Source organism: Giraffa tippelskirchi, chromosome 4 (assembly GCF_054371585.1).
Source record: "Giraffa tippelskirchi isolate mGirTip1 chromosome 4, T2T-mGirTip1v1.2.pri, whole genome shotgun sequence".
NCBI lineage: Eukaryota > Metazoa > Chordata > Mammalia > Artiodactyla > Giraffidae > Giraffa > Giraffa tippelskirchi.
In genome coordinates this window covers 179706748-179727356 of record NC_137278.1, presented here as the reverse complement: position 1 = coordinate 179727356, position 20609 = coordinate 179706748, and the positions used below count along the sequence as shown (strand labels likewise).

The following is a 20609-nucleotide window of genomic DNA, read 5'->3' as shown; positions in this document are numbered from 1 at the left end:
TTCTTAGTGTTCCTCATCCTCCAAGCTCCTAATGTCTAAGGGAGATGAATGTAGACAACTAGAACTCCAAGTAGCATATATGTGCAGAGAAAGTAGCCTAAACAAAGCTGTCAATGTTCAGAGGAGGGATGTAATAGGAAAATATCTGTCTGGAGGAAGTAGCTTTTAAGTGGGACAAAAAGGCTTAAGAGAATTTCAAAGAAGAAAAATAGAAGGCAACTTGATGAAGAAACAAGTGAACCACAAAGAGTAAGTCAGTTTGATCAGAGCAAGTTGAGTACGTGATGGGCAGGAGGTCATCCCCAAAGAGAGATGCGGTCTGATTGCAGAGAACCCTAAAGGGCAAGCAAAGGAGGTTGGATTTTGTTTTGGGGTCAATGAGGAGCTGTCAAAGCTTGGGGACCAAGAAGTGACAGAGAAGAGATGCCAGCTGTTCGTATCGTGACCTTCCAATTCTGTACTCATTAACACTTGTATAAACTTGCTAAGTATCTTCAAATGATCTGTCCCATTTCTGTGTCTTCAAGACACAGTTATGCTGCATACTAAGTCTTGAAAGTATGTAAAGCTAGCAGTCAACCACAGTTCTTGTTTCTGCAATAGAAAGTAAATTTCTGTTTTGTTTAAGAGCAGAGGTTTGGGAGGTAAAATGTCATGGATTCAAATCTTAGCTCTGTCAGTTATGAAAGAATGCTGTCAAGAAATTACTTAACCACTCTAAGGCATAGTTTCCTCACTTCTAGATTAAGTAGTTATATTAACTCACAGAAGTTAAATGCCATGCAGGTAAAGAACTTAAGAGAGACTGCAGAAACTGTTCATATGACTCTATGATTCATCATTCCTCTATCTCATCTCTCTGGTTCTTCAAATCCCTGGTTTTCTTCGGCTTCCAGCTTTTGATACTATTTCTAGTTCCCCATCATGTTTGACAATATAATAGGACTCCCTCCTCCAGTATCAGGGACATCGCAAGTATCCACTTCAAAGGGCTTAAGCCTAACAATATAATAAAGGAACTGTTTACAGAGATAAGGACGGGGTTAAAAAGCAAAGGATGGTGGAACACCAATGAATGAGAAATAACAATCACCTTTAAAGTAGAAGAAGGACTAAAAAAACTAAAAATAGAGCTAACTTATGATCCAGCAATTCCACTCCTGGGCATATATCTGGAGAAAATCATAATTCAAAAAGATACGTGCACCCCAATGTTCACTGCAGCACTATTTATAATAACCAGGCCATGGAAGCAACCCAAATATCCATCAACAGAAGGATGATAAAGAAGATATGGCATTCCTTTATATAAAGAAGGTATATATATATATATATATATATATATACCATATTATATTATATTGTATATTACATATGATATGTATGTGTGTGTTAGTTGCTCAGTCGTGTCTGATTCTTCGTGACTCCATGGACTGTAACCAACTAGGTTCCTCTGTCCATGGAAATCTCCAGGCAAGAATATTGGAATGGGTTGCCACTCCCTTCTCCAGGGGATCTTCCCAACCTAGGGATTGAACCCCGGTCTCCCACATTGCAGGCAGATACTTTATTACTGTCTGAGCCACAAGGGAAACCCAAATACATACATCCATATAATGGAATATTAACAAAGATCCATCTAGTCAAAGCTATGGTTTTTCTAGTAGTCATGTACGGATGTGAGAGTTGGACTATAAAGAAAGCTGAGCGAGCACCAAAGAATTGATGCTTTTGAACTGTGGTATTGGAGAAGACTCTTGAGAGTCCCTTGGACAGCAAGGAGATCCCACCAGTCCATCCTAAAGGAAATCAATCCTGAATATTCATTGGAAGGACTGATGCTGAAGTTGAAACGCCAATCCTTTGGCCACCTGATGTGAAGAACTGACTCATCGGAAAAGACCCTGACGCTGGGAAAGATTGAAGGTGGGAGGAGAAGGGGACGATAGAGGATGAGATGGTTGGATGGCATCACCAACTCGATGGACATGAGTTTGAGTAAGCTCCAAGAGTTGATGGACAGGGAAGCCTGGCGTGCTGCCGTCCATGGTGTTGTAAAGAGTCGGACACAACTGAGCAATTGAACTGAACTGGATTTTCCAGGTGGTACTATTGGTAAAGAACCCACATGACAATGCAGGAGACATAAGAGATACAGGTTCGATCCTTGGGTCCAGAAGATCCCCTGGGGAGGCAATGGCAACCCACTCCAGTATTCTTGCCTGGAGAATCTCACAGACAGAAGATCCTGGCAGTCACACAGAGATAGACATGACTGAAGTGACTTAGCACACAATGGAATATTTATTACTCGGGCATAAAAAGGATGAAATAATTCCATTTGCAGCAATATGGATGGACTAGAGATTGTTAGTGAAGTAAGTCAGACAGAGAAAGATAAATATACAGTATCACTTATATGTGGAATCTAAAAAATAATGGTACAAAAGAACATATTTACAAAACAGAAATAGAGTCACAGACATGGAAAACAACTTTATGGTTAGCAGGGAGTAAGGGAAGGGGAGGAATGAATTAAGAGATTGGGATTGACACATACAGACTACTATATATGTAGTGAGGACCTACTGCATAGAAGGTGATGGCACCCCACTCCAGTACTCTTGCCTGGAAAATCCCATGGACGGAGGAGCCTGGTAGTCTGCAGTCCATGGGGTCGCTAAGAGTCGGACACGACTGAGCGACTTCACTTTCACTTTTCCCGTTCATGCACTGAAGAAGGAAATGGCAACCCACTCCAGTATTCTTGCCTGGAGAATCCCAGGAATGGCGGAGCCTGGTGGGCTGCCGTCTATGGGGTCTCACAGAGTCGGACACGACTGAAGAGACTTAGCAGCAGCAGCATAGCACAGGGACCTCTACTCAATACTCTGTAATGACCTATATGGGAAGAGAATCTAAAAGGAGTGGATATATGTATATGTAAAACTGATTCACTCTGTTGCACAGCAAAAAGTAACACCACATTGTAAATCAACTATTGTTGTTCAGTCACTCAGTCGTGTCTGACTCTTTGTGACCCCATGGACTGCAGCACGCCAGGCTTCCCTATCCTTCACCATCTCCTGGAGTTTGCACAAAATTAACTATATGCCAATAAAAAGTAATCAAAAAATAAAATACATGGCAGATCTTAAAACAATTTTTTAATTTAAAAAAAAGTAGAAGAGGGACAAAGGTGTTGTGGCCTGAGGGGACGCAGCCACTCCAGAACAACAGTGAGGCAGGGAGGGAGCAGTGTGTGTGCAAGAGAATCATCCAACCTCTTTCCCTTCTTTCCCTCCAATGCCTTGCCAGTGCCTTCCACTGGCTGAACCCAGTTCAGAGCAAAACAGTAACAGAACCAGGTGATACAGTCTACAGAGGCTGGTTTTCCGGGACACAAGCAAGGCAGAGAAGATCAGAAAACAGATGGTGCAATGGGGCCGGGGCAAAATGTGTTGTTGTTTTCTGAATAAGGGGTATAAGTATGGAAGGGCATAGAAACATCTGAATGGAAAGTTATCACTGCCTCCATGACAGATGGAGGAAAGGAAGCTCAGAGAGGTAGCCTTGCCAAGGTTATCAGCTAGAAAAAGGAACCGATTCGGAGCCCTTAATGGTACCTCCGGTCTACCTTGTTTTCCACTACACTGCATGGCTCAACTCAGAGTGATGGTTGAAATGATGTTAGTCTCCCCTAAGCAGTTTCTGCCCTGAGATAAACCAAGGGTGTGAACCTTGTTACTTACCCCTCCTGCAGTTCCCTACATTCTTGGTCTGAATCCATTCACCGTGGTTTTCCAAACAATCTTTCAGAGAGGGTTTCTTAAATGGCCGATAACTTTGAAAGGTATTGACAATAGGAGATTGGATTCCCTCCTTTTTGGGGAGAGGAAAGATTAGATCTAAGATATAAAGACATCTGAAAGAAAGAAAAAGAAAGAGAGAGAAAAGCAAGAAAAGAAAGAAAAAAAGGAATGAAGGGAAGAAAAAGGGAGAAGGGGGCAGGAAGAGGGACAGGGAGAGAAAGAATCTCAGCATAAACAGCTTGGGTAGCATGACTGGTAACAAGTAAAAACTGGAGACTAACCAAATGCCTGTCAACAACTGAAGAATGTAAAAACAAATTGTGGAAATCCACATAATGAAATATAATAGAGGGAGGGAACTAAAACTGCACACAACAAAGGGAATGGAATTCAAAGATGTAGTATTGAGAGGAGGAAGCCAGAGACCATTTGTACAAGTTCAAAAGCAGGCAAAAATAATCTATGGTGTTAGAAGATAGGATTGTGGTTATTTTAGCATCTAGGAAATGCAAAGGGGTTTCTGTGTTGTTAATCATTTTCTAGGTTTTGTCTATTTGCTTGTTTTTGTATATTTGTTTGATCTGGGTGGTGGTTGTAGAGGTGTGTTCATTTTGTGAAAGCTCATTGAGCTGCCCCTTAGATCTGTGTCCTTTTCTATATGCACAGACACACAATTTCAGGCAGCCAGTTGCGTTAGTCAGTTATGAAGTGGTAAAAATCAATCTTTCAAAATTTCTATGGCTTTCAACACAAACAGTTTTCTCTTCGTGGTATGCACAATTCTAAGAAGGCCCCCATGGTCTCTATCCCTTGGTGTTACTCCTGTGATGATATTACCTTACATGGCAAAGGGATTCTGCAGTTCCTGCTGGGCTCCTTGCCCTCTGGTCCAGCCCCCACGTGTGCTCCTGTCCTGCTCCTGTCCTGGTGCTGGCTCTTCCTGCCCAGCTCCTTCCCACACCACCCAGGGTCCCCAGGAGTGCCATGGGGACCCCCTTATGGAGCCAGCAGTGCACAGGCTCAAGTCTGCTGTCTTCCTCGGCACCTTCTCTTTATGCGTCAGTTGACTTGAAGATAAGATTATCAAGGTAGACCTAACCTAACTGTTGTTGCTGTTGTTCAGTTGCTCAGTCATGTCTGACTGTTTGTGACACTATAGACTGCAGTGCGCCAGGCTTCCCTGTCCTTCACCATCTCCTGGAGCTTGCTCAAATCATGTCCATTGGGTCGGTGATGCCATCTAACCATTTTGTTCTCTGTTGTCCCCTTCTCCTTCTGCCTTCTATCTTCCCCGGGCATCAGGGTCTTTTCTAATGAGTCAGCTCTTCGCATCAGGTGGCCAAAGTATTGGAGCTTCAGCTTTAGCATCAGTCCTTCCAATTATTCAGGATTGATTTCCTTTAGGATTGACTGGTTTGATCCCCTTAATTATGTGAGCCCTTTAAAAGCAGAGTGTGTTCTGGTCAGAGACTTGCCAGGGTGCAGATTCAATGTGCCATTACTGGCTTGAGGATGAAAGATGCCATACCAAAAAGGCTTGAGAAGAGCCCTTAGGAACTGAGGCCAAGCCCTAGCCCATAGCCAGTAAGAAAACCGAACCTAAGTCCTACGATCAAAAGGAGACAAGTTCTGCCAATAACCAGTGAGCTCGGAGGAGAACTTCAAATCCTAAATGAGAATAGCAGCTGACACCTTGATCTCAGCCCGGTGAGATACTGAGCAGGGTATCCAGGAGCACCATGCCCACACATCTGACCTATAGAAACACGAGATGATATATTATGGTTTTAAGGTGCTAAGTTTGTGTTAATTGGTTTGCAGCAACAGAAAACGAGTGCACACTTATTCACATTTTGGTAGCTCTGTGTTGGCAGCTGCTAGAACCCGCTTGGCTCTGCTGCATGTGCCTTCACGTTCTGGAACCCGTACTGAAGAAGCTTCTCTATTGGGGACATTCATATGACAGAGGGAAAAGAGAAAGCAAGGTAGACAAACCCACGATGCCTCTTAAAGTATGCAGTGTTCATCTTATCTGCTCACACTCCGGTGGTCAAAGCAGGCCACATGGCCAGACCCAAAGGCAATGGGACAGAATGTATAGTCTTATAGGAAAGGGAAGATTGAATAATACTGAAAAACCATGCAATCTATCACCACGGAATGTTAGAACTGTGGCCTAATTGGAAATATGGGGTCAGAAAGGCCCCATATGAATCTTGGTACCACCACCTTACTGGCTGGGTGACCATGAAGTTAGGACATTTCTCTGAGCCTTGGTCTCTTAAATGGCAAACACCTATATCTTACAGGATTGTTGTGAATGTTAAATGTGCCAGTATGGTTCCTGATAGATACTCTAACATGTGCTGATAAATATTAGCCTCGGCTTCTTACCTTGGGGATTAACCAGAATATAATTCTTCCAAGGGGAGAAATCAGGGAAAGAAAACCACATCTAAACCCACTTCTTTTCCCACATTTTCCTAATAAACTAATGCAGAGTCCAAAATGTATAATTCCTTTATACACTGTATCTTTTGACTGTTGTAGTAACAAATGGCTTGGGCTTCCTTGATAGCTCAGATGGTAAAGAATCTGCCAGAAATGCAAGAGACCTGGGTTCAATCCCGGGGTCAGGAAGATCCCCTGGAAAGGGGAATGGCTACCCACTGCATTTTGTATTTTCAAGAGCTGCCAGTATTCTTGCCTGGAACATTCCATGGACTGAGGAGCCTGGTGGCTAAAGTCCATTTGAAAAGAGTTGGACACAACTGAGTGACTAACGCTTTCTTCACTTTTCATTTATTTTTTCAGTAACAAATGGCTTAGAGTAAAGGGAATATAATATTTCTCTTCTGAATGGGATTGTTGAATGCAATCAACATGTGAGGTTGGATTACTTTATAATTACCTTTCTAAATTGATGATTCACTTTAACACCTAATTTTTTCTTATGAATATGTTGTTATAAAGCCATAGTTACTACAGTTGGAAAACTGGCAAATGAGTCAATAATATTTTGTCCTCAGAATGTTTAGATTTTCTTTTTAACTTGCCTAGGTGGTTTTCGATGTATTTCAGGTTTCTAGATCACAAATACCTCTTTTAAAGTAACTATTATTAATTATTTTTAAGCCCCAATCCATTATTTAGGGTTTTAACTCTTTTTTAATCACATAAAAAATAGCAATCTATCTCTTTCTCTCTTACACACACACACAAAGAAGTTAGTACAATTTCTTCAGCAGAAGCAAAGAGTCAAGTCACTCAAAAACTTTTCAGATGGGGATTTCCCTGATTGTCCAGGGGTTAGGAATCCACCTGCAAATGCAGGGGACATGAGTTTGATCCTGGTCAGTGAACTAGATTCCACATGGGGTGAATCAACTGGGCCCATGTGCCACCGCTTCTGAGCCTGCACTCTGGGGCCCACAAGCTGCAACTACTGAAGCCTGCGTGCCCTAAAGCCAACACTCTGCAACAAAAGAGGCCACCACAACGACAAGCCTGTGCACTGCAACTAGAGAGTAGCCCTTGCTCATCACAACTAGAGAAAGACAATGCACAGCAATGAAGATCCAGTGCAGCCAAAAAATAAATTAAAAAATAAACTTATCAGATGAAGATAACTACAGTCAACATTTTGGTGTGTAGTCTTCCAATTGTTTTTCCTGAATAGATAAATACACACACACATATATAGCATATGTTTGTATTTCTGTATGTTTACATATATTTCTCAAAAATGGAGCTATATATTATACTTATTTTTAACCTGCTTTTTCATGTAGTTATATACATATATACCATGGCTACAGTTCATAGCGTGGCAAAGAGTCAGACAAGACTGAAGCGACTTAGCACGCACACACACACACACATAACATTACTTTAATAATTTCATTTAATGATTTCATGTGTATTTTTCAGCTAGTATCTTACTATTGAATATTTAGGTTATTTGTTAATTTTCTATTATTTACTCTGAAAGTGAATTTCCACTAGCCCATATATATGAATTAGAGGAAGCCAGGGCATAGGGCTTGCTGGCCAGAGCACCCATCGATTTTAGCCTTGCTGATCAGATCCCATATATGGCAAGTCTGCTCTTAAATTTACAGATATATACTGGAAATGTTAAAACAAACAAACAAACAAAAAACAATAAACAGAATCCCTCTTAGACTGGATGAGGCTTTTCTTGAAATTTTCAGCTATTTTGTATTATCAAGAGTTGCCAGACGGGGATTTCCTTGGTGGTTGAATGGTTAAGAACCCACCTTCCAATGCAGGGGACATGGGTTCAATTCCTGGTCAGAGAACTAAGATCCCATATGCCACAGAGCAAGTAAGCCCACGAGCCACGTCTAGAGAGTGCATACACCACAGCAAAAGGTCCTGAATGATGCAACTGAGATTCCTTGTGCCACAACTAAGACACAACGCAGCCAAATAAATAAATAGAGTTGCCAGGTGGCACATAAGAGGACCAACATCTTGGTTTATTACCTGCCTTTTCCATGAGTTGTCCTTATTGAGCTGTTAATTTCTCCGTGAAAGGGCATCAAGACTGACTAAAGTGCTATGACTTTAGGTCAGAGATGAATTTAGTGCCCCACATCCACTGTCATCTCTAAGATGTTCATGGTTAAAGCACTTAGGTGATGTCTTTCCTTATTTATTGAAAACAAAAATGGAAAAAGAGAGCCTTGTGTTCTGATTCTTTTTTTTTGCTTCAGATCAAGAAAATAATTGCTTTTAAGTCCCTAAAAGAACTTGTAGTAATGACTCTTGAAAGCCATGAATGAAGCCATTGTTATAGAAACATGACTGCCTTTATGGGTGAAACAATTACATTTTTATACCACATGGAATTAAATGAAAGTTTCTATCTGCCTCTGTTAAGAGCTCCCTTTGGAGAGACTGGGAGCCAATTACCCAGGAGCTGGTGGACACTGACCTCTAGCCAGCCCGCCTGGTCCCAGCCTTCCGTTGTCTCTTCTGGGCTCCAACTGGAGCTCTTCTGATGAATGCACTATTGTTGGTCTCTTCAGAGAGGAGCTGTGAAAGGAGAGGGAAGATTATTGGTAAGTGGGTAGGAAAACGTTCCAACAAAAGAATGAAATGAAGTAATTAGCTTCCTTCTATATATAAGCACCAGCCTGGCTGCCAAATCTTCAGGCTGTAGTGAGTAAGGAAAACAATGACATTCCTGATGCATGGAGAGTCACCTGCAGCCATTGACCAATCATAGGTAAGGCCACTCTCTTCTTTACCCTGGGGAAAATGGGAGGTGTGTTAGTGTTAGTTGTTCGGTCATGTCCAATTCTTTGTGACCCCTTGTACTGTAACCTGCCAGGCTCCTCTGTTCATGGGATTCTCGAATGAAGAATACTGGAGTGGATTGCCATTTCCTTCTCCAAGAATGCCTCCCATTTTAAAAGGTTTTAATAAGAAGAGAACTATCCTAGGATAAATTTGCAGTCATTCCACCCCAGGGTGACATATATACATGCTTTTTAATTCCATCATGGTTTATCACAGGATATTGAATATAGTTCCTTGTGCTATACAGTAGGACCTTGATGTTTATCCATTCTATTTATAATAGCTTACATCTGCTAACCCCAACTTCCTGGTCCATCACTTTCCCTCCCACCTCTCGTTTGGCAGCTACAAGCCTGTTCTCTATATCTATGAGTCTGTTTCTTTCTTGTGATAGATTTATTTGTGCCATGCTTTAGATTTAAAATGGGAACCATTCTTGAAAGGAAGGACTATGTAAAATGACAAGCCCTAAAGGGAATAATTCTTTTTAACATGATATGACCTCTCTATGAAAGGGCCTCTCTATGGCTCAGCTGGTAAAGAACCCACCTGTCAATGCAGGAGACGCAAGAAACGCAGGTTCCATCCCTGGGTCGAAAAGATAGCGGGGAGAAGGGAATGACTACCTACTCCAGTATTCTTGCCTGGAGAATTCCATGGACAGAGGAGCCTGGCAGGCTACAGTCCATGGGGTTGCAAAGAGTCAGACACAACTGAACAACTAACACTTACTTACTTGGTTTAACAGGCAGGGAATTAAAAAAAGTTATACACACTTATCTTAGATATTATAGTTTAACCTAAGACATATATGAGTACATTCAGCAATTGTATAATAGAATAGAATGCCAAGGCCCCTCCTCTGAGTGTCTGCTAATTAGAGTTGTATCATTTTTCTTGTAAGAGCCACACTCAAGCTTCTGTTTCTTTAAATTGCAGCAAAAAGCAATCTGAGTGCAGAATCTTAAAAGATACGTTTACAAACTTTTCCCAATCATGTCTGGTTCACCTTTCCTGTACTGATTTGGATTATAATATTTTCAGGCCACTCACTCTCACCAAGTCTTTCCAAAGAATCTCAACTTAGTTCTCATAGGAACAACTCTATTTTACACTCAAGGTTTCATTGGCTTATATAATATGTAATTAAATGCTGTAACATAATGAACAGTACAAGTGCATTGATTGGCTTGCTGATAAAATACAACTGTTTCTTGGTAAAGATACAACGAAATCGATGGGACCAGGGCAATTCAATGTACCAGACCTCTACTAATCTCCAATGATGAGCGTGGATGAAGACTGGGAAGTGTTGTTAATGAGGTGATTTGGCTATTTGGGAATTGGATAATGTGAGCTAGAGCAACAGCAGGGTTGTGCTAACTGTAAAGAACCCGCCTGCCTGTGCAGAAGCTGCAGAAGACTTGAGTTCGATCCCTGGGTTGAGAAGATCCTCTGGAGGAGAGCACGGCAACCCACTCCAGTATTCTTGCCTGGAGAATCCCACGGACAGAGGAGCCTGGCGGGCTACAGTCCATAGGGTTGCACAGAGTCAGACACAACTGAAGCGACTTAGCACTCATGCACAGAGCAACACTAGTGGAAAAAGTCAGGAGAGGACAAATTGAAATGGCAGAAACTTTGGAAATAAACAGGCTTGAGTTCAAATTCTGACTTCATTGCTTAGCTGTGAACCTCAAAGTTTCTGCTTACTTACATGTAAAACAAGAATAATGTGGTGCAGTGAAAGATTGGGAAAACACAGCTAATGTACTTAGCAGTGTGCCTAACACAAGTAAGTAATCAATATAATATTATCAGTAGAATTTTATGTTGAATTGAGGAAATTGAAGACTCAAAGATGATTCCCTATTGTCTACCCTGCCTAAATAAATGATAATAAGATAAAAAAAAATAACACCACTAACTGAAATAGGAAAACCATGAGGAGAAATAAGAGAAGAACTGAACATATTTTCAGGCTGAGGGGAGGGAATCAGTAGCAAGATAATTTTTTTTTTTAATATTAGAAATCAAATGTGGTTTTCTCTATTGTATGAGATTGTGGGTGGATTTTGCACTCATCTTTGTTTCTTTCTGTATCTTCCAAATTTTCTACATCGAGTGTATAAATACTGGGCTCAAAATGAAAAAGAAAAACACCATTTCCTTCAACATGAGATATGAGATGGGGGTAGTCTATGAGACAATGCTCCAGGAAAAGTGGAATGGGGTGGGATGGGGACACAGAAGGAGAAAAAAAGCTTGGGAAGGGGAGAGACAGATTTCTTCCACTGAGGCAAGAAAGAAAAGAGAATGAATGAAGGTTCAGAGTTCTAAACTGGGGATAAGAAAATTTGAGGAAAATCACATCCTTTGGCTTCTATATTTTTAAGTAAATTAAGAGCCAAGGTAGTTTGCTAAAACTGAGGAGGGAAGAAAGAACCAGAAATATGGAAAGAGTATCTGCTGTATATTTCAGGAAACTCTAACTCAGTGCTCCTGCTACTGCTGCTGCTGCTGCTAAGTCGCTTCAGTCGTGTCCGACTCTGTGCGACCCCATAGACGGCAGCCCACCGGGCTCCGCCGTCCCTGGGATTCTCCAGGCAAGAATACTGGAGTGGGTTGCCATTTCCTTCTCCAGTGCATGAAAGGGAAAAGTGAAAGTGAAGTCGCTCAGTCGTGTCCAACTGTTAGCAACCCCATGGACTGTAGCCTACCAGGCTCCTCCATCCATGGGATTCTCCAGGCAAGAGTACTGGAGTGGGGTGCCATTGCCTTCTCCGACTCAGTGCTCCATAGTGACCTTAATGGGAAGGAAATCCAAAAAGAGGGTGGGGGGTATATGTTACATAAAGCTAGTTCACTTTGCTGTGCAGTAGAAACTAACACATTACAACGAAACAAAGCAACTATACTCCAATAAAAATTAATTTAAGAAATAAATAAAAATACTGACAGCCATTGAACTTAAATAGGAAGGCAAGTGACAGATGGGAAAGATACGTTGTAAGGAAGCTTGGGACCTAGGAGACCCAGGAGGCCAAGTTTGGGTTTCTTGAAAAGCCTATTTTCAACAGGAACTAATATGTATCTTGTGGTTGCCATGGAGCTGAATAGAATAAGGAGGTCAAAAGATACTAATAATAATAGTTATAGTATATAATATTATTTGTAGTATAATTAGAAGGTTAAAAGATAATACTATTTATGATATTGTATGTTTTTCCTTTAATACATTCATATTTTTAAAGGGCTTATAATGGCATTACTGAAACTACAATAAAGTGAAGAAAAGAAATAATATTTAAAAAAGAAATACAGAAAGAGTAAAAATGTTTTTAAAACTTAATATGAGGAACAGAGAAAGATTTAATTTGAAATTGATACAATATTCCCGAAGAGCCAGGAGGTCCAGCTGAGGTTGGAGAATAGGCGTGTGTAGTGGTCAGTGGCCAACTTATCTCTGTGGCTGCAGCTGACCGTCTGGAAAGGGGAGTGGCAGTTAGAACTGGCCAGGCAGATGGGGGAGGAGAAATGGGTGCGGAAATTTAGGAGAAGCCTCACCCTTCCCAGTCTGCTCTTCCTCCTCCTCATGGTAGACAATGACTACCATGTCTTTTGTTGCTCCTCACAGAAACCCTGGAATCATGCTAGACTTCTCCTTCAGGAACCTCCACCTAAACAGTCCCCAGGTTCTGCGCATTTTGTCTCCTAACACTTCACCCACCTTCACTGTCACCGCAGCTGCAGAGGCCCTGTCCTCCTCTCGCCACGCTGGAATAAGGACCAAAGTTCCCAATATAGCTCGCCAGGTCCTCATGGTCTGGCTCAGATTCACCTGGCAGAGACCAGCCCCCACAACCCCGCTCTCTATTCTCTGGGCACAGGGGCCTTCTCTTTGCTCCTCAAAGACACAGAGACAAAAAGTGACCCACAGAGATAGAGATGGGGACGGAGTCTCATATAATCAGATGCTATGGACTTACTGAGGAAGAGAGAAATAAATTAAATTGTGGAGCTTCCCAGGTGGCTCCGTGGTAAAGAATGTGCTTGCGAACGCTGGAGACAGAAGAAACCCAGGTTCGGTACCCTGGTTGGGAAGATCCCTTGAAGTAGGAAGTGGCAACCCATTCCAGTATTCTTGCCTGGGAAATCTCATGGACAGAGGAGGCTGGCGGGCTACAGTCCACGGGGCCACAAAGAGTCAGACATGACTGACTAAGTACATAGCGCAAATTAAATTTTAAAAACAAAGACTGAGCACTGACTCAAAGGGGTTAAACGATTTAAACTAGAGAGGAAAATGATGTTTATTGATTGGCTTTCCCTTACCCCCTCCACCCTGGATGCACAGTGCTTAGGGGGCTTGTGGGGAAGTTCAGATCTGTTTTAGGGAATATCACCCATACCATTTACAGACACAAGTTCCTCCAAGACAATTGTCTCTGAGCATGCTCCCTGGATGTCCCAAAGGCACTTCCACCCTAGCAACCCCCTCATCCGCATCTACCCTCCACCCCATCCATCTCCAGAAGCTATACCTCTGCCAGAGCAGAACTGTCTTGGATCTTCTTGTACCTGGTACTACTGACCTGACCCTCCAGTCCTCTATCAGCCAAGCTCTCAGCTTGTCTGAATGTGGCATCTGCCCCCAGCCTAATTCCACCCCCCACCAGTCTGTCCTCCCGTCCATTCTCCTCTCAGATACTGGGCTGGTCCTTCTAAAATATCAATTTGACCATGTCATTCTCAGGATGAAAAAAGAAAAAAAAAAAAAAAAACAAAGAAGAAGAGGAAGTAGTAGAATGTAAGAAAAAATGCTGACATTGCTCCCAAGGAGTAGGGAGGGAAAAAGGGATGACCTCTGAAAGTATTGTGATTCCAGTGGGGTGATCAGAGGAAAGCCAAATTTCAGTTGGTTGTACTCTTAGTTTTTCATTCATTTAATTAGATAATATCATAAATTCAGTATTTCTCTAAATACCTGTGAAAGGTCTGAGGCTCTGAAGATTATGCATGCATACCTGTTAGTACTAAAGGGCAAACTCTTTCTAAAATGAACTGCAGATTTCTACAAAGCTTAATATACCTTCCACAAAAAAAAAAAAAATGTCAGAAAAGAAAAATCTCAGACCTTTTGTTTCATAACAGTGGTATGACACTGAGGATGGACACTGAAGAAAAAAAAAATCTCTTGGAAATTGGTTGAAATTCAGTAATGACTTCAAGTGAGATCACCAAATATGTACAAATGACGTTCTCACATTTCCCCATTTGGTGGGTGACTCAGCCCTTGTTCAGCAGGGCCATAGGGCCAAATCACTGCAGACTCAAGATCACATTTACAAGCTGGATGATCAGAGTCCTCTTTTCTAGTGGGCTTGTGTGCATGCATGCTCAGTCGCTGTAGTTGTGTCTCTTTGCGAGCCTATGGATTTTAGCCCACCAGTCTCCTCTGTCCATGGGATTCTCCAGGCAAGAATACTGGAGTGGGTTGCCATGCCCTCCTCCAGGGGATCTTCCCAACCCAGGGATTGAAACCAGGTCTCCTGTACTGCAGGAGGATTCTTTACTGCTGAGCCACCTGGGAAGCCCTTTCTAGTGGGCAGAGGGTTTAAAAGAACTTTGTTTCAAACAGCATGTTTGTTTAGCAAAGGGCCTTATTTGCAGGGACCATAGGAAGGGAGCCTCTTTCTAACTTCTTCGTGTAAATGCCAAAGGACTTTTCAAATGTTATGAGAGCATCCACTTGAACTGCTGTATTTGGACAAGTGAATGGTGGTTTTCAAGTAACTCCTCAAATCATGACCCCAAACCTGGTCAATAAAGGCATTCAGAAATTGTCTAGAGCCTCAAGCTGCACATATCATTTGTCTAAGTGGATGCCTGACATTCTAGCCTGAGCCTAAACTAGGTTCAGATGTTCTGGACGTGTAAAGAGTGATACCCAGAAGCATCCTTTGGAGAACTCAGACCTATCTTATTTTTAATAAAAAAAAATTAATTGAAGTATAGTTGACATACAACATTATATTAGTTTCAAGTGCACAACATAGTGATTCAACATTTATATACTTTATAAATTGATCACAATGCTAAGTCCAATAATCATCTGTCACCACACAAAGTTATTACAATAGTATTGACTATATTCCCTTTGCTGTATATTATATCCTTATGACTTACTTACAACTAGAAGTTTATACCTCTTGATTCCCCTCACCTATTCTGCCCAACCCCAGATATCTTCCCCTCTGGTGATCAGCAATTTGTTCTCTATATATGAGCCTGTTTTTAGTTTGCTGGTTGGTTTTGTTTCTTAGATTCCACCTGCAAGTGAAATCGTATGGTACTTGTCTTTCTCTGACTTATTTCATTTAGCATAATACCCTCCGGTCCACTTATGCTATTGCAAATGGCAAGATTTCATTCTTCTTATGACTGAGTAATATTCATATATATATACTCAATCTTCTTTATCCATTCATCCATGGATGAATACTCAGGTTACTTCCATACCTTGCTTATTGTCAATAATGCTGCAATGAACACAGAGATGTATGTATTAATATCTTTTTAATTAGTATTTTCATTTTCTTTGGATAAATACCCAGTAGTGAAATTGCTGTATTATGTGCAAGTTTTATTTTTAATTTTTTGGAGACTCCTCCATACTGTTTCCAGAAACACGTCTGCAGGTAAAATACAGGAATGGTACCCAGTGCAGTTTGGTAGCTGTCTTGTACTCACCATCATGAATCGCAGCTGGATGAAGGAGAGAGAGAGGAGTTGGAGATGTGATTTGGCTTTTAAGACACATGACCCAGAGAGTTGAGGGGACATCCCCTCTCCCCTCACTCCAGACCTCCATTCATCGTTACTGCTGCAAGAGAACTTTAATGGCATCTTCCAGTGTGAGACGGATGACCAGAGCCATGAAGAATCACACATGATGGCAAGAGGGGACTTGCTCATGGTGGACTGTGAGCAACTCTTATAGAGGGTCACTCTGTAGGGAGAGTAAAATCTAAAACAATTAATAATTTCTGGCCTGGCTGGCTGATAGGTGGTGGTGGTGGCACTTCCTGAAGTAGACAATAGAAGAGAAGGAGATGATGGCCAGCTCAGTTTTGGAGATGTTGAGTTTAAGATGACTATGAAATTTCCAGGGAAAAGTGTAAAAAGAGCTTTAGAGAGAGTCTCGGGTAGAACTATAAATTTAGTGTCGTACGTTTAGAGATGTCAGTTAAAGTAATGGCTGTTGAGGAGATGGTCTAGAGAAAGTACATGAGCAGAGCAAAAATGACCACAAAACCCTAAGATTGTCCACATTAAAAGGAGCAGCAAAAAGTGAGCTTAATAGAGTGATAATTAAATAACTGGGTAAGCCTACCTAGGGATGTAAGAAGAAGATCTGGGAAAGTTGCTCCTCAAGGAAGTCAACTTATAATCTACATAGTTGTTTTTAGAAAATTATACCACTTCTTTGTTTCTAGATCTTTCCTTTCAGACAAACTGACCATAGAGTATTAAATCTGAAACTGGACACTCAAGTCAAAGAAATAATTGTTAGGACTTTAAGGATATGAATAAGGATATAAACCTCAGCAGTAAAGGATCCACCTGCCAGTGCAGGAGATAGTTTGATCTCTGGGTCAGGAAAATCCCTCGGAGAAGGAAATGGCAGCCCACTCCAGTATTCTTGCCTGGGAAATCCCATGGACAGAGGAGCCTGGTGAGCTAGTGTTCATCGGTTTGCAAAGAGTCAGACATGACTTAGCAACTGAAAAACGACAACAACAACAACAACAAATAAACCTTACATAAATTAGGATATGTTTAAGGATATAAGCCAGTTAAGCCAGGAAATAATAAACAGTCATTAGCTGAAGCATAGCAGTGTTAAGTCCTAGAAATTTTATGTCTTTTAAAAAATTGATTGTCCAGAGCCATATTCAGTTCAGTTCAGTTCAGTCACTCAGTTGTGTCCGACTCTTTGCGACCCCATGAACTGCAGCATGCCAGGCCTCCCTGTCCATCACCAACTGCCGGAGCCTACCCAAACCCATGTCCATTGAGTCAGTGATGCCATCCAACCATCTCATCCTCTGTTGTCCCCTTCTCCTCCTGCCCCCAATCCTTCCCAGCATCAGGGTCTTTTCAAATGAGTCAGCTCTTCCCATCAGGTGGCCAAAGTATTGGAGTTTCAGCTTCAACATCAGACCTACCAATGAACACCGAGGACTGATCTCCTTTACGATGGACTGGTTGGATCTCCTTGCAGTCCAAGGGACTCTCAGAGTCTTCTCCAACACCACAGTTCAAAAGCATCAATTCTTCGGCTCTCAGTTTTCTTTATAGTCCAACTCTCACATCCATTCATGACCACATTAATTGGTGCTTAAAAGTGATTAATCTCTTTATTTCCCCTCCAGTCATTTGAAACCTTCTATAAGATGCCCTAGTGGAAAAAGTGTAATATTTCAATGGAGACTTTATAAGGGCATTTGTTTTGCAAGGTCTTAGAGTGTGATGGCACAGTTCTCAGCATCATAATTCAACAACCAGCCTCCTGCAAATCAGACGTTTTTATGCAGGTTCAGAAGCTATGCAGGACCATGAACTCCAATAGTGAAATTTCAGAGAGCACTGTTTCATTTTCTTTTAACTGGAAAACAAACAGACTGCTATCTTCTTTATAAAAGAAGCAAGTCCTGCTGCTGCTTAGTTGCTCAGTCATGTCCAACTCTTTGCGACCCTATAGACTATAGCCCACCAGGCTCCTCTGTCCATGGGATTCTCCAGAGAGAGATACTGGAGTAGGTTGCTATTCCCTCTTCCAGGGGAGCTTCCCAACCCAAGAATAGGAACCATGTCTCTTATGTCTCCTGCAGTGGCAGACAGATTCTTTACCACTAGCATCACCTGGGAAGCCTGCTAGAGGCTGCAGCAACCTGAAACTCGCTGCTTTCTGCCTCCCAGGTGGATTCTGACAGCCCTGGAACTGGCACAGTTCTCCCTGGGTCAGGCCGACATCACTAAGGGTGCCAGTATCAGATTAATTACACTGCCCTCTGATCTGACTTGCTAAGAATAAAAATTTAATGGGTCCTTGATGAATCTCAAACTATATGATTGACATGTAACGTGTGAGAATTCTTCACTCTACATCAAAACTGTATCATCAATTATTCATGTGAACCCTTGATGAGGAGAATGAACTTTTAAAACATGTTCAGATTGCATGGATGTGGTGCCTGAGTATTTACCTTTGCAAATAATCATTTTTCAGTAAATGTAGCTTCACCACTTGTCTAGGTTTACTCAAGACTCTTCCAGTTTTAGACCGATAATCCTGCAAACTGAGATGGTTAGTCACTCTAGGAAAATGAAACAATCTCTCTTGTTGGTCTTATTCTGAAAAATGAGAAAGGACCCAATTATAACTACATATAAAAATACAACCTGATGATTCTATTTTTAATTGTAGCCTCTCCTTGCTTACTTAGCATACTGTAGCTATACTTCCAGCTAAATGGGATCCTTTCCACATACATCTTTCCCCCTTTTAAAGGACTTTTTCCATTCCTCACATGACACTTTCTGTTCCTAAGACCATAATTAACACCGCCTTCTAGATTGTAGCAGGTCATTCTGACCCAGACAGTGACCCTGGCTCCACGTGGAAGTCTTTTATTCAAGCCTAGCAGTTGTCCTGATTTTCTCATTGCTTGAACTGCTGTATTGCAGAGTCACATTTCTCCATCCTACAGTGAGTGTTTTAAGTGTTTGAACTAGGAAGGGAACAGAAACTCAAATACTAGGTTAAGCTACATAAATAGGTGGGTTTTTTTTTTTTTTCTATTTAGCAGTCCCTAGCATCTAAATTTGCCAAGTATACACTGTGAATCTCCAAAGAAATCAAATACATTCAGTGTTTCACAAACATATTTGATCATGGACGTCATTTGAATAGCTTGTAGAATTCATGTCTGGCTGTAGAAAGTTTGAGAAGCACTAGTATAAGTGGAAAAGCACAGACTTTGCTGCCATAGAGTTCTGGGTTCAAATCTTAGCTCCAATGCTTTTTAGTTACATGCTTCATTGACTTAACCTTTTGGTAAATCCTTTCTTTAATTAAGTTTCCAAGTTATTATAAAAAAAGGATGTAAAGGAGGGAGGACATTTAAAGGCAACTTCTGTTTCCTCTTTTGGATATCAGGTACCTACCTACTGGGCTCCTGCAAGGAGTTATAAGCTTGTGTATGAAAGGCAGCTGCCATACTACCTCAGAAGTTGATGGTGTAAATGTATCATGAATATCTTATCCCAGTGACTATAGGTTCATGAGACATTAATGGACAAAAGCTAAAACAAAGAGCAGAAGTACTGTTTTTTCTGCTCTTTGACAGCAGAATTCTGTCATTTCAGAATTCCATTCCTTTGAGGCTTGACATTTTTATCATCTTATTGTTAACAAATCACCTCTTTGCATACATTGCTTAAAAGATAATGGAAGCAAGTACCATACTGTTTTGATTACTGTAGCTTTGTAGTATAGTCTGAATTCAGGGACCCTGATTTCTCCAGTTTCATTTTTATTTCTCAGGATTGCTTTGGTTATTTGGGTTTTTTGACTTTCCAAACAAATTAAAAAAATTTTTTGTTCCAGTTCTGTGAAAATAGGCATTGGTAATTTGGTAAAGATGGCACTGAATCTATAGATTACTTTGAGTATTGTCATTTTCACAATATTGATTCTTCCAATCCAAGAACATGATATATCTCTCCATCTATTTGCATCAGTTTTGATTTCTTTCATCAGTATCTTATAGCTTCTGAAGTACAGGTCTTTTGCCTCCTTAGGTAGGTTTATTCCTAGGTATTTTATTCTTTTGATGTGATGGTAAATGGGATTGTTTCCTTAATTTCTCTTTCTGACCTTTCATTGTTAGTGTATAGGAATGCAAGAGATTTCTGTGTATTAATTTTGTATCCAGAAATTTTACCAAATTCATTGATGAGCTCTAGTAGTTTTCTGGTAGCATCTTTAGGATTTTGTATGTATAGGATCATGTCATCTGCAAATAAAGTGACAGTTTTACATCTTCTTTTCCAATTTGGATTCCTATTATTTCTTTTCTTCTCTGATTGCTATGGCTGGGACTTCCAAAACTATGTTGAATAATAGTGGCAACAGCAGACATCCTTGTCTTGTTCCTGATCTTAGAGGAAATGCTTTCAGCCTTTCACTGTTGAGAATGATGCTAGCTGTGGGTTTGTCAGATACAGTCTTTATTATGTTGGATAAGTTCTCTCTATAAAGATCAATGGAACCAGATAGAAAGCCCAGAAATAGACCCACACGCTTATGGTCAATTAATCTACAACAGAAGAGGCAAGAATATACAGTGGAGAAAAGACAGTCCTCTCAATAAGTGGTGCTGGGAAAATTGGACAGCTACA

General features: G+C 41.1%; 1 long non-coding RNA gene across 1 annotated transcript in view; it reads right to left on the bottom strand.

The window, feature by feature from the left end:
- The window catches only part of LOC145503683 (uncharacterized), a 403694-nt gene that overhangs the window by 97005 nt on the left and 286080 nt on the right, over window positions 1-20609 (bottom strand). The window contains exon 4 of the long non-coding RNA XR_014051656.1: window positions 8773-8873. This is a non-coding gene — a long non-coding RNA (uncharacterized LOC145503683). The remainder of the gene's footprint in view (window positions 1-8772; window positions 8874-20609) is intronic.